We start from the raw sequence: 15,491 nt of genomic DNA, 5'->3' as shown, positions 1-15,491 counted from the left end.
AATTAAACAAAACTAAACAGATAAGAAACGTCGACAATCCATTGCCTCCACAGATGCGGCTCAGAATCTGATATCGTGGGGCCGGCACAGTGACGCAGCGGTAGAGTCGCTGCCTTACAGCGCCAGAGGCCATGACTTGGTCCTGACTACGGATATTATCTGCAAGGAGTTTGCACATTTTCTCTTTGACCGCCAGGGGATTCTCCTGTTTCCTCCCACATTCCAAAGACGTGCAGCTTTGTCGGGTAATTGGCAAATATCGTAAAACAAATATCCATCCTGTGTGGTATATACCGATCGCTGGTCGACGCGCACTTGGTGGGCGAAGAGTCAGTTTCCGCACTGTAAGTGGGACAGGTACATAACTCTCTGCCACAGAAGGTAGTTGATGCCACAGTTCATTGGCTATATTTAAGAGGGAGTTAGACATGGCCCTTGTGGCTAAAGGGATCAGGGGGTATGGAGAGAAGGCAGGTACAGGATACTGAGTTGGATGATCAGCCACAATCATATTGAATGGCGGTGCAGGCTCGAAGGGCCGAATGGCCCACTCCTGCACCTATTTTCTCTGTTTCTATGTATCTATGAGTTTAACGAGTAAATCGTTATCTTTCCATAAAATGATTATTCGAAATCTGTAAGCAATCTGTTAATGTGACGAATTGTCTACCCATGTCATGATTAATTGGCCACAGTTGAACAGTTACATTAATAACTACTCTGCCTCCCACTTGCAGCGAACTTGGTGACGATTGTGATTCTGTCGAAGGGAAAGTGCGGCCTCTCCAAGTGTATCACCCTTTACCTGGTGTTTATGGCGGTGGCGGATTTCCTGGTCATAGTCACCGTGGTGATATTAAGCCGTCTACGGGCTATTTATTTCCCGGTCAGTTTCTTCTCCACCACGCCAGGCTGCACACTCATCCTTGTCCTCAGCTGGGTTTCCAAAGACACTTCCGTCTGGTTAACGGTAGCATTCGCCTTCGGCCGATTCACCGCCATTTGCGGCCTAAAATTGAGACTGCGATATTGCACAGAGAAAACCGCGGCTGTCGTTATCGGGACAGTTTTCCTGCTGGTCTGTTTCAAGAACATACCCTCTTTCTTTCCTCTCGAACCAATGTACGTCACTGACAATGTACCCTGGTACTGCGTCATCAAGAGTAGCTATTATACCTCCGTTGCATGGAGAATCTATGACTGGCAACGCCCTGTATTGAACCCATGTGTCCCCTTCCTACTGATTTTGCTGCTCAACATGTTGACAGTCAGGCACATTCTCGCAGCCAGTCGAGCCCGCAGGAGGCTCCGATGCCAGAGCAACGGAGAAACTAAGTGTGACCCGGAGATGGAGAGCAGAAGAAAGTCTATCGTTTTGCTCATGGTGATCTCGGGATGTTTTATCTTGTTGCGGTTGATCTACCTTGTGAATTTTCTGCGTGTGCAAATCACAGGCAACACTTATGCCAGCGGCGTCAATTCCAATGATCCAAAGTTTATCCTGCAAGAAAGCGGACACATGTTGGAGCTTCTCGGTTCGTGCATTAACTCCTGCGTATATGCAGCGACGCAAACGCGATTCAGGGGGCATTTAACGTTTGCTATTAAGTACCCCTTCAATCTAATTAAAAAAAGGTTCAACTAGAGGAGAATTCTTACAATTCTGTCTCGAATAGAGTGCGCAATGATGGATACGGGGAAATCCACTGTGGAAACGTACTGCAAGATACATCCCCATTAGTATGCCAGTGGTTAATCTAGACACGATTATCCAATACTTTTGATTAATAAACAAATACCCATCTGGAATGTCGCAAGACCTATCTCCATGAAAGACTCAAGGCTATGGCCTTGGTAACCGGTGGCCCAAGGTGTACATTCTTTTCCACTAACAGCAGATGTTAAGTATGCAGGTGATCTGAGGAATAGTAGAAGGAGATTGGAAAGATGCTCAGGATCACTCAGAAGCCCCATTAAATCGCGAGGCCCCTGATCACGTAGCTGCAAAAAGACCTGGTGAGAAGATAAGATAAACCTTTCTTTCTCAGATGTGTCCGAGTCTAGTTCGGTGCATTATCTAATATAGAAACATAGAAACATAGAAAATAGGTGCGGGAGTACGTCAGTCGGAGCTTCGAGCCAGCACCGGCATTCGATATGATCATGGCTGATCAACCAACTCAGTGTCCCATCCCTGCCTTCTCTCCATACCCCTTGATCCCTTTAGCCACAAGGGCCACATCTAACTCCCTCTTAAATATAGCCAATTAACTGGCCTCAACTACCTTCTGTGGCAGAGATTTCCACAGATTCATCACTCTCTGTGTAAACAATGATTTTCTCATCTCGGTCCTAAAACTGTTCTTATCCTTAAACTGTGACCCTTTGTTCTGGACTTCCCCAACATCGGGAATAATCTTCCTGCATCTAGACCAGTGGTTCCCAACTTTTTTTGGCCATGCCCCACCTAATCATCTCTAAATTCCTGATGCCCCCCTCCCCCCCATGTGGTGATATATAATTCTTATCATTTAAAACGTGAACTCCGTTTCAGCTGAAGAAGCTTAAAACGCCAATACCTTGGTTTAAACAAGCTTCAAAAGAAATATGATAATAAAAGAGTATTCACAGGTAATAAAGAGAGAGACAATTTCTATATTAGAATATTGAAATATTTGTGGATTGGCTCAATTGCCCCCCTTAAAAATCAAATTGCCCCCCTGTGGGGCGTAAGCCCCACGTTGGAAACCACTGATCTAGACTGTCCAACCCCTTAAGAATTTTGTAAATGTCTATAAGATCTAAATTCTAGCGTATACAAGCCGAATCTATCCAGTCTTTCTTCATATGAAAGTCCTGCCATCCCAGTCAGTCTGGTGAACCTTCTCTGTACTCCCTCTATGGCAAGCCCTTTGTAAATAATAATAGGAAAAGCAGCCTCTTAAATTAAAAAAACACACAGTCAACGGTTATTTGCAGCTTAAATTAGAAGCACGGGCTTACTGGTTGTATAAGTGCATGTGGCCAGCGAGCTCAACGCGAGAGAATTCACCTGCGACTGTGATCCTGAATGATGCCCGGATCTTCTGTCGGCCAGCCAACCATCGCAAGCCAGAACTGCCCATGTGGTGGAACCCTTTAAACTGCTTGCAACAAGTCATCGCTCATATCAGTGAAATAGGTCTGCAGGACGTCGTGAGGAATGTTACTTTATTAATAATTTTATTCTGTACTTACTGTAACTATAATAAACTAAAATTGCTTGTGATATTTATATTTGGTTTGCCCAATCATTGAACCGAATCCTCTAAAACCTGCTTGTATCAAAACAGCCGGATAATTCTTTCTTTGCTGTCAGCACGGCAATGAATCCCTGGATTTTGTAGTTCGGTAGATGAATATTCTGGTTCACAAAGAAGGAAGTGAACGTTCAAAACTCTTAACGGAGAGAGAATGGATGACTTCCTATGGTTCCTATTGGAATTCTATTCATTTTTCGACAGCCAATGCTTGTAGCTGATATGCTCACGCAGCCACTCTTCTCCTCGAGTTACCTGTATATTCTAGTAACTTTTCTCGATTAGTACAGTAGTCAGACGTTATGCATATAAGGCAGGAGAATGAGAGGGAGAGATAAATCAGCCATGATTGAGTGGCGGTGTGGACGTGATGGGCCGAATTACCTAATTAAGGAAATGTAAGTGTAACAGACCGTAATGTGACTAATCTACAGGCCCCCAAACAGTAGTCTGCAGATAGGTTGCAAGTTGAATCAGGAGTTAAAATTGGCATGTAGTAAAAATAATGCTACGGTTGTTATGGGAGATTTCAACAAGCAGGTGGACTGGGAAAATCAGGTTGGTACTGGACACCAAGAAAGGGAGTTTGTGGAGTGCCCCCCGTGATGGATTATTAGAACAGTTGGTGTTGGAGCCTACCAGGGAGAAGGCCATTCTGGGTTTAGTGTTATTGATGAACCGGATTTGATAAAGGAACTTAGGTTAACGAGCCATAATATGGTCAAGTTTAATCTACAATTGGAGAGGCAGAAGGGAAAATCAGAGGTGTCGGTGTTACAGTTGAATAAAGGGGAAGATGGAGAAACGAGGGAGGAGCTGGCGAAAGTTGACTGCAAAGATACCCTAGCAGGGATGACTACGGAACAACATGGCAGGTATTTCTGGGAATAATACAGAAGATGCAGGATCAGTTCATTCCACAGAGGAAGAAAGATTCCAATGGAAGTAAGGAGCGACCGTGGCTTAAAAGAGACGTCAGGGACAGTATCGCCTTTTTCAGTCTTCAATGCTCCAACTTTAGTCTTAACTAATTTTTCCTCTTCACATACATAAAGAAGCTTTTACTATCCTCCTTTATATTCTTGGCTATCTTATCTTCGTACCTCATCTTTTCTCCCCGCATTGCCTTGGTAGTTATCTTCTGTTGCTCTTTAAATATTACCCAATCCACTTGCCACCCGCTCATCCTTGCCAAGTTGTATTTTTTTTAATTTTTTTTTAATATTCTTAGTTTAACAGGCATCCCCAGAATCTCTTGTGAATTGAATTGAATACAGCACATTCTTGTCACATGTGACGTCACAGTACAATTCTCTGCTTGCAAGCACAAGGTTAGCATGCAATAATCGCCACACGAAGGGCGCTGATGTTACCGAGTATCCTTCGCCAGGGTTACCCTTGTGTTCCCACCCCCTCCCTCACGACGGATACCCAAGTAGGCTCCTCCATTGCTCCCCCCCCCCACGGCGGTCTCCCCCACGCCTGTCTGAAATAAGGTCTTGATCCGAAACATCACGCATTACCTCTCTCCAGAGATACTGCCTTTCCCGCTTTCGACAGAAACACGTTTGATGATGAAGATTGGGCTATCCGTTCAAAGGCCACCATTGCTTATGAAATTTGTACGAACTTCTCCGCAGGGAACAACGCAAAATGGCAACCACGTGTCATTCTGCGCCGCATAAGAAGAGACACGGCTTAAAGACACAAGTAATTTGCGGAGGAATCGTTCAACAGATCACAATACAATAACGCCGTATGCTTTGGACGTATTACAATCCAAAAAATGAGACCTTATGTCTTGAGCGAGGTTAGGACACTGCACAAATTAATATTAGACTTGTCCAACCAGCTTCTGAACAAATTCACACTTCTTTTGCTTCTGAAGCTGTTGCCTGGACAGGATAGAGCGGATGTGAATAGGGCAGAGCGGATGTGACTTGATAGAGCGGATGTTGACTGGATAGAGCGGATGTGAATAGGATGCTTCCACGAGTGGGAGCCAAGGACTAGGTCGGGAACTCCCCCTTGCTTCAAATGTGGACTAAATGGCCCTAATGAGGAAAGACATTCTTGCCATAGAGGGAGTACAGAGAAGGTTCACCAGACTGATTCATGGGATGTCAGGACTTTCATATGAAGATAGACTGGATAGACTCGGCTTGTACTCGCTAGGATTTAGAAGATTGAGGGGGGATCTTATAGAAACTTACAAAATTCTTAAGGGGTTGGACAGGCTAGATACAGGAAGATTGTTCCCGATGTTGGGGAAGTCCAGAACAAGGGGTCACAGTTTAAGGATAAGGGGGAAAAATTTTAAGACCGAGATGAGGAAAACATTTTTCACACAGAGAGTGGTGAATCTCTGGAATTCTCTGCCACAGAAGGTAGTTGAGGCCAGTTGATTGGCGATATTTAAGAGGGAGTTAGATGTGGTCCTTGTGGCTAAAGGGATCAGGGGATATGAAGAGAAGGCAGGTACAGGATACTGAGTTGGATGATCAGCCATGATCATATTTAACGGCGGTGCAGGCTCGAAGTGCCGAATGGCCTACTCCTGCACCTATTTTCTATGTTTCTATGTTTCTATGTTTCTAATGTGGAATAATGGACACTAGAATGTAGTTTTACAATCTGGTGACGTTGATGAGGATGTTTGATATATGTCGAATCGGGACGTGTTAAAAGGTGGTTGACGGGCGGTGCGGCCTGGACAGTTTCTGCTGTCATGTTGTATGTCTCACTCTACAACTCTCTGAATCTTACCGGTGGAATTGTCTATTGAACGTAATTTGTACGTCTCCGTTGACAGTATGTTCTTTCATCAACAGGGTGACCAAACTATCCGGTAGATGCGATCCCAGCAATAACTCTGTTGAAGAAGAAATCCGGCTCTCCCCCTTCGTTGCCCGGGCAAATAGAGGTCAACAGCGCAATTCCACCTAAAACACAGCTCAGGGCATGTGGACCATACAGAGGGACACCGACGGGGACTGTTTGGGAGGTATATACAGCGCGTCGTCTGTACTAAGCTGTCTTGGAGAGTCATTGACACAACTGAAAGTGCGCGGCGCAGCACAGCTGCACCGGGAAAGGTGGAAAGGGACGTGTTGAGGTTTATACGCTTCTAACCACTCCTGTTCGCGGCGCGAACTTTAAATCTCCGACCGCCGGCCTGCGGCCTACACCAGCCTGAAGCCGCTGTCTCCGGTGGGGAGGCACCGACTCAGGACTTACCTGGACGTTTTACCTTGTCTGCATATCTGGACGCTGCGCAGGGTTGAGGTCCCGACCACGGGGGGAAATGGAAGAGGACTGGCCAATTGTTGTGCCTTCCACCACAGTGATGAAAGCTGTGGTGGATGTTTGTGTTAAATTTTTATTGTGTATTTGTGTGTTCTTCATCATTGTGGCGCTGCTGGCAAATTCATTCCACTTGCACTTTATGTGCAATGTGACGAATAAAACCGTATTGTATTGTATTGTATTTTCTAGGTAAGTGGCAGGAAAGAGGCTGACGGAGAAATGGACAGATCCCGCGGCATCAGAAACAATGCCACCTACATTTAATAAAAATAAAATATATTTCTGGAGCCCGCCGCGCACGTTCGAGTTTACGCCAATTTCCCGAACAATTATACCCTCACTGGCCTAAAACAACCGCTATATTAACGCATTGAGAATCATCAGTTATTGAAGAGAAACTGGGAATAATTCCCGCAGCGATTCGACTGGAAATTCTGTGCTGCTCCACCAGGGGGCAGAAGATACTTGATTCTTTGACGCGGAATTAGGTGACTTCACCTCATTTGTGAAACCTGGGTGCATTAACCATTGGTCGTCGTTTGGTATTTCGGCACAGCTGACCCGTCTGTAAGAGTCAACCAGCCATGCTTCATTGAATTCCCATAGAAACATAGAAAATAGGTGTAGGAGTAGGCCATTCAGCCCTTCGAGCCTGCAGCGCCATTCAATATGATCATGGCTGATCATCCAACTCAGTGTCCTGTACCTGCCTTCTCTCCATACCCCTGATTCTATTGAGCCACAAGGGCCACATCTAATCCCCTCTTAAATATAGCCAATGAACTGGCCTCAACTACTTTCTGTGGCAGTGAATTCCACATATTCACCACTCTCTGCGTGAAAATGTTTTTTTTTTCATCTCGTTCCAAAAAGACTTCCCCGTTATCCTTAAACTGGGACCCTTTTTCTGGACTTCCACAACATCGGGAACAATCCTCTTGTTTGAATCTTCCCTACTCCCAATGGAAAAAGCTTATCCACGTCAACTCTGTCTATCCCTCTCATCATTTTAAAGACCATTATCAAGTCCCCCCTTAACCTTCTGCGCTCCAGAGAATAAAGACCTAACTTGTTCAACCTTTCTTTGTAACTTAGGTGCTGAAACCCAGGCAATATTCTAGTAAATCGCCTCTGTACTCTCTCTATTTTGTTGACATCTTTACTATAATTTGGTGACCAAAATTGTACACCATACTCCAGAATTGGCCTCACCAATGCCTTGTACAATTATAACATTACATCCCAACTTCTATACACAATGCTCTGAATTATAAAGGCCAGCACACCAAAAGCTTTCTTTACCACCCTATCTACATGAGATTCCATGACTGCACAATTCGTGAAATTATTAGATCAGCATCTGTAAATAAGACATTTTGATTGCATTATTTTTAAACAACTGAGCTCATATTTAAACTATTTTCAAAAATTACCATCGTCATCCAGGCGCGGTGGCCAAATGGTAAGGCGTCGGTCTCGTAAACCGAAGATCGTGGGTTCAAATCCCGTCCGTGCCCGTTGGTATTTAATTCACTTTAACATGATGTTATGTGAGGAGTCGTTCCTGTTCAACAGATTAATGGGCCGGAATACCCCGATTGTTGCTGATCCGTTTTCCGTCCCGTTACACTAACCGTGCTGGGGTCAAGCAAAGTGCGTTCACGGTCTTTGCTTGACCCTGTTTTCACCAGCCTTCCCACGACCACGCACAAGAAGCAGAAGAAACGCAAGACAGACTCCAGTGTATACAGATGCCGAAAAGTGTGTTCAGCTCTGGCTGAACAACTTCTAACCATGTGTGTGGACTCGATTAGAAGAAGACTATCCGTGCTTTTTAAACGGGGCAATGCTTTACTTGGCTACAGAGGTCTGGCATGCGCTTGACATCTCAACGCGCTGACTGACACGATACATCCAGTGACCAAAACAGTATTTGGATGAAGTAGACAACACGAATTAGTTGTTTGTTACAATGAAATATTTCGAGCATTCGGATCGATGTTGATTCAGTTGATTCAGTTGCAGGAGCAGAATTCGGCCTTTCGGCCCATGGAGTCTACTCCGACATTCATAGAAACATAGAAAATAGGTGCAGGTGTAGGCCATTCGGCCCTTCGAGCCTGCACCGTCGTTCAATATGATCATGGCTGATCATCCAACTCATTATCCTGTACCTGCCTTCTCTCCATACCCACTGATACCTTTAGCCACTAGGGCCACATCCAACTCCCTCTTAAATATAGCCAATGCACTGGCCTCAACTACCTTCTGTGGTAGGGAATTCCAGAGATTCTCCACACTCTGTGTGAAAAATGTTTTTCTCATCTCGGTCCTAAAAGATTTCCCCCTTATCCTTAAACTGTGACCCCTTGTTCTGGACCTCCCCAACATCGGGAACAATCTTCCTGCATCTAGCCTGTCCAACCCCTTAAGAAATGTGTACGTTTCTAAATGATCCCCCCTCAATCTCCTAAATTCTAGCGAGTACAAGCCGAGTCTATCCAGTCTTTTTTCATATGAAAATCCTGACATCCCAGGAATTCAATCATGGCTTATATATCTTTCCCTCACAAACCCATTTTCTGCCTTCTCTCCGTAAAGCCTGACATCATAAACGGGGAACAACACGCAAACTATATAAAATAAAGGGAAACAATTGTTTTATTGAAACAACAATAAATCTGCGGTACAATTACAATATAACAATTGCAACGCTCTACAATTAAACAGCAAGAAAGGAACAAACACACGCCGAGCCCATCAAAGACCCACGCCATCCTGCCCACTCACTCATTTCACCATTGCTATCGTGAAGAAGGGACAGGAGCCTGAAAACCGCAACATCCCAGGTTCAGGAGCAGCTTCTTCCCCACAGCCACCAGGCTATTAAACACAACGACAAATAAGCTCTGAACTACAACAGACCATTATTATTATTATTACACTATATTTGTTTATTTATTGAGTATGTGTGCATGTGTATGTACACTCACTGAATCATTTTTGCTTTCTCCCGTTATGTATTCTGTTTACATATTCGTTGTGAATTTTGGCTGAATAGTTTATACTGCATGGCTGGAGATAAGAAATGGGTGTCGTTTCGGGTCGAGACCCTCTTCAGTCCTTCACTCCAGAGGTGCTGCCTGTCCCGCTGAGTTACTCCAGCTTTTTGCGCGTACCTTCTATTTAAACCAACATCTGCAGTTCCTTTCACATTCCTGCTAATTATAGATAGTCAATATGGGATTGTACGGGTGATTCGAAACTAGCTTAGATGCTGCTTGGGCAGCATGGATAATTTTGGCCAACATCCTCGTTTCCGTGATGTATGACCCTATGACTAATGATTTACAACACGATAATTAAAAATCGCCGTCAATTTGTCTCCTGATCCATCGGGCTGTTTAACATAGAAACATAGAAAATAGGTGCAGGAGTAGGCCGTTCGGCCCTTCGAACATGCCCCTCCATTCAATATGATCATGGCCGATCATCCAACTCAGTATCCTGCACCTGCTTTCTCTCCATACCCCCTGATCCCTTTAACCACAAGGGCCACATCTAACTCTCTCTTAAATATAGCCAATGAACTGTGGCCTCAACTACCTTCTGTGGCAGAGAATTCCAGAGATTCACCACTCTCTGTGTGAAAAATGTTTTTCTCATCTCAGTCCTAAAATATTTCCCCTTTATCCTTAAACTGTGACCCCTTGTTCTGGACTTCCCCAACATCGGGAACAATCTTCCTGCATCTAGCCTGTCCAACCCCTTAAACATTTTGTAAGTTTCTATAAGGTCCCCCCTCAATCTTCTAAATTCTAGCGGTCGCCTCTTCATCCAGTCCAATGCGTTTTACAAATTACAGCAATTCAAGGAAATCGAGCTATGCTTAAATTTGTGGAAGTCTCCTAAACAACCATGGTCACTTCGTCAATTGAGCAAAAAGGTATTCTCAATGTAGAGCTTTGTGGGACCATTTTATACCGTCGCTTTCTGACTAAAACAAAATGCATTCAGTACATTAACCCATTTGATGTTAACGTTTTGGTTTAATCCCAGGTATTTCAGACTACATTCAAGGCGTTTTGAATGTATTTTACCGTAGGCTAGCGATATGGACCGTTCCGTTAAGTGCTCTTCAGATGACCTGCTTTAATTGTATTTAAACCGTGCACTGGATTCAACTGTAAACTGTGGTCTCACTACTTTCCGTGCCTTATATTAATTAATATAAACGTAAAAATGCGTCCCTTTACTTGTTTGTTCATGAGACTGTATCTAACGGCCATGACGATGCAACCTAATTACCGTTAAACCCTGGTATAAATAGATGTGCTCTCGTGCTCGGCACACACCTGTGGCCTGCGATCATATCAGGGAGAATGCATGCACCCGGAAATGGCCTGGTCTTTGCCATATATTATTCAGTTCTTGCAGCCTTCGGAGTTCCAGTTAGACGTTTGAAGTGCTAAACGCGCGTAGTGGACGTTGGCGCACCCCTGAGTGGGCGATTACATTTTTTTCTGTACTAATTTTTCCTTTCCAGATTCCTTGCGGTGCTACCGCTCCTGTGCTACGATTCTCCCCAGCCTGTTCTTTGATTTATTCGCCTAAAATCCGGCTTCAGTAACGTGACCGGTCTCAAGGCAATTTGACACTTGCTCTCTGTGTATTATTGAAACACTCATTTAATTTATGCTTTCTGTTTTCAAGGTATTTTCAATTTAACTGTTGATCTGAAACCTTTCAATGATTCGTTTTCCTCTCATGGACATAATTTACGATTTCCCGGACTGTTGCCCCATCCTCCTTGTTTAAGAAGGAACTGCAGATGCTGGAAAATCGAAGGTACACAAAAATACTGGAGAAACTCAGCGGGTGTAGCAGCATCCATGGAGCGAAGGAAATAGGCAACATTTCGGGTCGAAACCCTTCTTCTTCGATTCAAATGAAAGCCGGGATCAGCATTTTCTGACGTAAATTGATTTAATTTTAGGGACTGCAAAGAGTGCAGATATCGGAGAAGCTTTAACCAAGAAACCAATGGGTCGGGGGAAACATCTGTGGAAGGAAATGGACAGAGAACGGTTCTGGTCGGGACGTTTCTTCTGAGTATATGGAACGTTCGGAACAAGAAACGTGCTTTTTCTCTCTGCAGATGCTACCTGAGCCGCTGCCTCCTGCAGTTATTTGGAATGTTGTTATAATATATTGGCGGTAAATGTATCATGCCATTGAGAGTACTGAATCATTGCCGGGTAATCATATTCGTGGACCTTCTTATCTACACCAGATTCGATGCTTATTTACCCTACCGTGCTTGTCTATCGCCTTTAGACAATAGACAATAGGTGCAGGAGTAGAGGCCATTCGGCCTTTCGAGCCAGCACCGCCATTCAATGTGATCACGGCTGATCATCCCCAATCAGTACCCCGTTCCTGCCTTCTCCCCAAATCCCCTGACTCCACTATTTTTCATTCTTTGTTTATCTCTTGTTTCTGCTTAACGTTGTCGGCGAACAGGATAACGCGGTATTTCTCTTATTTCTTTGCGTGCTGTTTGTTCGATGCTGATATCAAAGCCAACGGTAACTATATCTACTTTCCAGGGGGTGTTACAAATTACGGCTGCCGTATATCATAACCAGATAAATTATTTGGTTACCTGGGGTGGCACAGCAGCGGAGAGTTGCCGCATTATGGCGCCAAACACCCGGGATCGATTCTGATTATGCACGATGTCTGTGTGGAGTTTGCACGTTTTCTATGTTACAGGACGGAACCCTTGTTCAGACACATTGCCGTGTAAAAGATAAACAGTTTGAAGAAGGGCTCCGACCCGAAATGTCGCCTATTCCTTACATAGAAACATAGAAACATAGAAAATAGGTACAGGAATAGGCCATTCGGCCCTTCTAGCCTGCACCGCCATTCAATATGATAATGGTTGATCATCCAACTCAGTATCCTGTACCTGCGTTCTCTCCATACCCCCTGATCCCTTTAGCCACAAGGGCCACATCTAGCTCCCTCTTAAATACAGCTGTGGCCTTAACTACATTCTCAGATTCAGATTCAGATTCAACTTTAATTGTCATTGTCCGTGTACAGTACAGAGACAACGAAATGCATTTAGCATCTCCCTGGAAGAGCGACATAGCATATGATTTGAATAAATATTTACATTATCATATATACAGACATAGTGTTTTTCCTGTGGGAGGAGTGTCCGGGGGGGGGTGATTGGCAGTCACCGAAGTACGTTATTGAGTAGAGTGACAGCCGCCGGGAAGAAGCTGTTCCTGGACCTGCTGGTCCGGCAACGGAGAGACCCGTAGCGCCTCCCGGATGGTAGGAGGGATTCTGTGGCAGAGAATTCCACAGATTCACCACTCTCTGTGTAAAACATATTTTACTCATCTCAGTCCTAAAAGATTTCCCTTTTATCCATAAACATCCTCATGCAGAGATGTTCTCTGGTCCGCTGAGTTCCTACTGCATCATGTGTCTCTCTTCGGTATAAACCAGCTGCAACTTCCTACAGATGAAGCACTGAAAACTTTGAATTGTCACATTTCCCCAGTATTTACCTGAATTATGCACGTTGTCTGCTGCTTTCCGATTGAGTTATTCAGCTGACGTATACTTATTGCGAGAGTTGACCGCGCGCTGTCCTTGGATGTGAATTCTTTCCCCTTCTTCCCCAATCGTTGACTCACCCTCTGTGTTTTGGAAAATGTTCATTGCTGTGTGCAAGGGCATGTTGACCTCATTAACGAATCATTGCGGTGAAGCGTCTGATATCCGTTGTGTTGCTTCCGATGGTAAGAACACGCAATCGGTATCTATATCTTCTGCTTTCTCGTGTCCGGGCATCTTCTATATCACGTCTTTCCGGTCGGGCAATGACGGTTGACGGTCGGTGGTTGCAGAATTGGGTACTTCAGTCAGTCACTGTTGTACAGTTCCTGTCGTCAGCATTGCCCGAGATGCGCCACGTGGATGCTTGTGCTTGCGTCCCGGTATCTATATATTGTTTGCTGAATACTTTTCCACGTAGATTGTTCAGATATGGCAGTTGTTCTGTGGTCTAAACTCTTTTAGCTCCTCACTGCTCTGCAAACCAACTTAATTCTGGGGCACCACATTGTAAAATGGCATACATGAAGAAGGGTTTCGGCCCGGAACGTCGCCTATTTCCTTCGCTCCATAGCTGCTGCTGCACCCGCTGAGTTTCCCTAGCAATTTTGTGTACCTACTTGCCAATGTTGATTGCCAGTTTGAAGAGCAAATTGATTTATTGGTTCTGAGAAACTACATGCACATTATATGCGTGGAAAGCGATTTAGTACGAAGGCGAGGATAGACACAAAATGTCTGAGTAACTCAGGCGGTCCGATTGCGTCTCTGAAGAACAGGAATCGGTGGGTGACGTTTCGGATCGAGAACCTTCTTTAGACTGCGAATGCGAAACAGGTGATATGATAGTTTTCAAGCGCCAGATAATGTACATGTATAAAATACAGGTAAGTTGTAGGGTTAGTTGGCCCAGTTGTCGGCTGATTACTATTTACTCGGCTCGTACTCGCTAGAATTTAGAAGATTGAGGTGGGATCTTATAAAAACTTACAACATTCTTAAGGGGTTGGACAGGCTAGATGCAGGAATAATGTTCTCGATGTTGGGGGAAGTCCAGAACAAGGGGTCGCAGTTTAAGGATAAGGGGGAAATCTTTTAGGACCGAGATGCGAAAAACATTTTTCACACAGAGAGTGGTGAATCTGTGGAATTCTCTACCACAGAAGGTAGTTGAGGCCACAGTTAATTGGCTATATTGAAGAGGGAGTTAGATGTGGCCCTTGTGACTAAAGGGATCAGGAGAGAAGGCAGGTACAGGATACTGAGTTGGATGATCAGCCATGATCATATTGAATGGCGGTGCAGGCTCGAAGGGCCGAATGGCCTACTCCTGCACCTATTTTCTATGTTTCTATGTTTACCCGAAGTCTCCCTTCTTATTGCAGCGAATTTGGCGACAGTTGTGATTCTGTCGCATGGAATATGCGGCCTCTCGAAGTGTATCACTCGCTACCTGTTGTTCATGGCGGTGGCGGATGTTCTGGTCATTGTTACCGCTGTGATACTCAGCCGTCTTCGGGCCATTTATTTCTCGGACAGCATTCTCTCCACTACCCCGGCCTGCAGTCTAATTATAGTCCTCAGTTGGATTTCCAAAGACGCTTCCGCCTGGTTGACGGTCGCGTTCACCTTTGATCGTTTCATCGCTATATGTTGCCAGAAACTGAAGTTGAGGTACTGCACCGAGAAAACAGCGACAGCCGTTATAGCAATCATCTGTATTCTCGACTGTTTGAAGAACATTCCTCTTTACTTCGCATACGAGCCTATGTATATCATCAATAACGTCGCTTGGTATTGCAACCTGAAGGAAATATTTTATACTCTAGCTGCTTGGAGATTTTACGAGTGGCTCCATCTTATGTTAAACCCATGTCTCCCCTTCGTCCTAATTTTGCTGCTCAATTTTCTTACCGTTAGATACATTCTCGTGGCCAGTCAAGCGCGCAGCAGACTCCGAGCCCAGAGCAACAGCGACAAACAGAGCGACTCGGAGATGGAGAGTAGAAGAAAGTCCATTATTTTACTCATGGCCATCACGGGCAGTTTTATCCTGTTGCGTTTGACGTATATTGTCAATTTCTTATTTGGACAAATTTCCAGCAACAATTACGTCAGCGGTTCCAATTCCAATAAGCCGCAGTTTATCCTCCAGGAAAGCGGGTACATGTTGGAGATTCTTAGTTCCTGCATCAACACGTGCATTTATGTGGGTACGCAGTCCAAATTCAGGGAAATGTTGACGTT

The 15,491-nt window shown here is 44.6% G+C and overlaps 1 non-coding gene across 1 annotated transcript; it reads left to right on the top strand.

Moving 5' to 3' along the window:
* The first annotated feature begins 8,050 nt into the window (after window positions 1-8,050).
* trnat-cgu lies at window positions 8,051-8,122 on the top strand. The gene has a single exon. It is a non-coding gene; the product is annotated as a tRNA-Thr (tRNA).
* The last annotated feature ends 7,369 nt before the right edge of the window (window positions 8,123-15,491 follow it).

This window comes from Amblyraja radiata, chromosome 15 (assembly GCF_010909765.2).
Source record: "Amblyraja radiata isolate CabotCenter1 chromosome 15, sAmbRad1.1.pri, whole genome shotgun sequence".
Taxonomy (NCBI): domain Eukaryota; kingdom Metazoa; phylum Chordata; class Chondrichthyes; order Rajiformes; family Rajidae; genus Amblyraja; species Amblyraja radiata.
The sequence above is the reverse complement of the archived record's forward strand: the minus strand, read 5'-3'. Positions and strand labels throughout refer to the sequence as shown.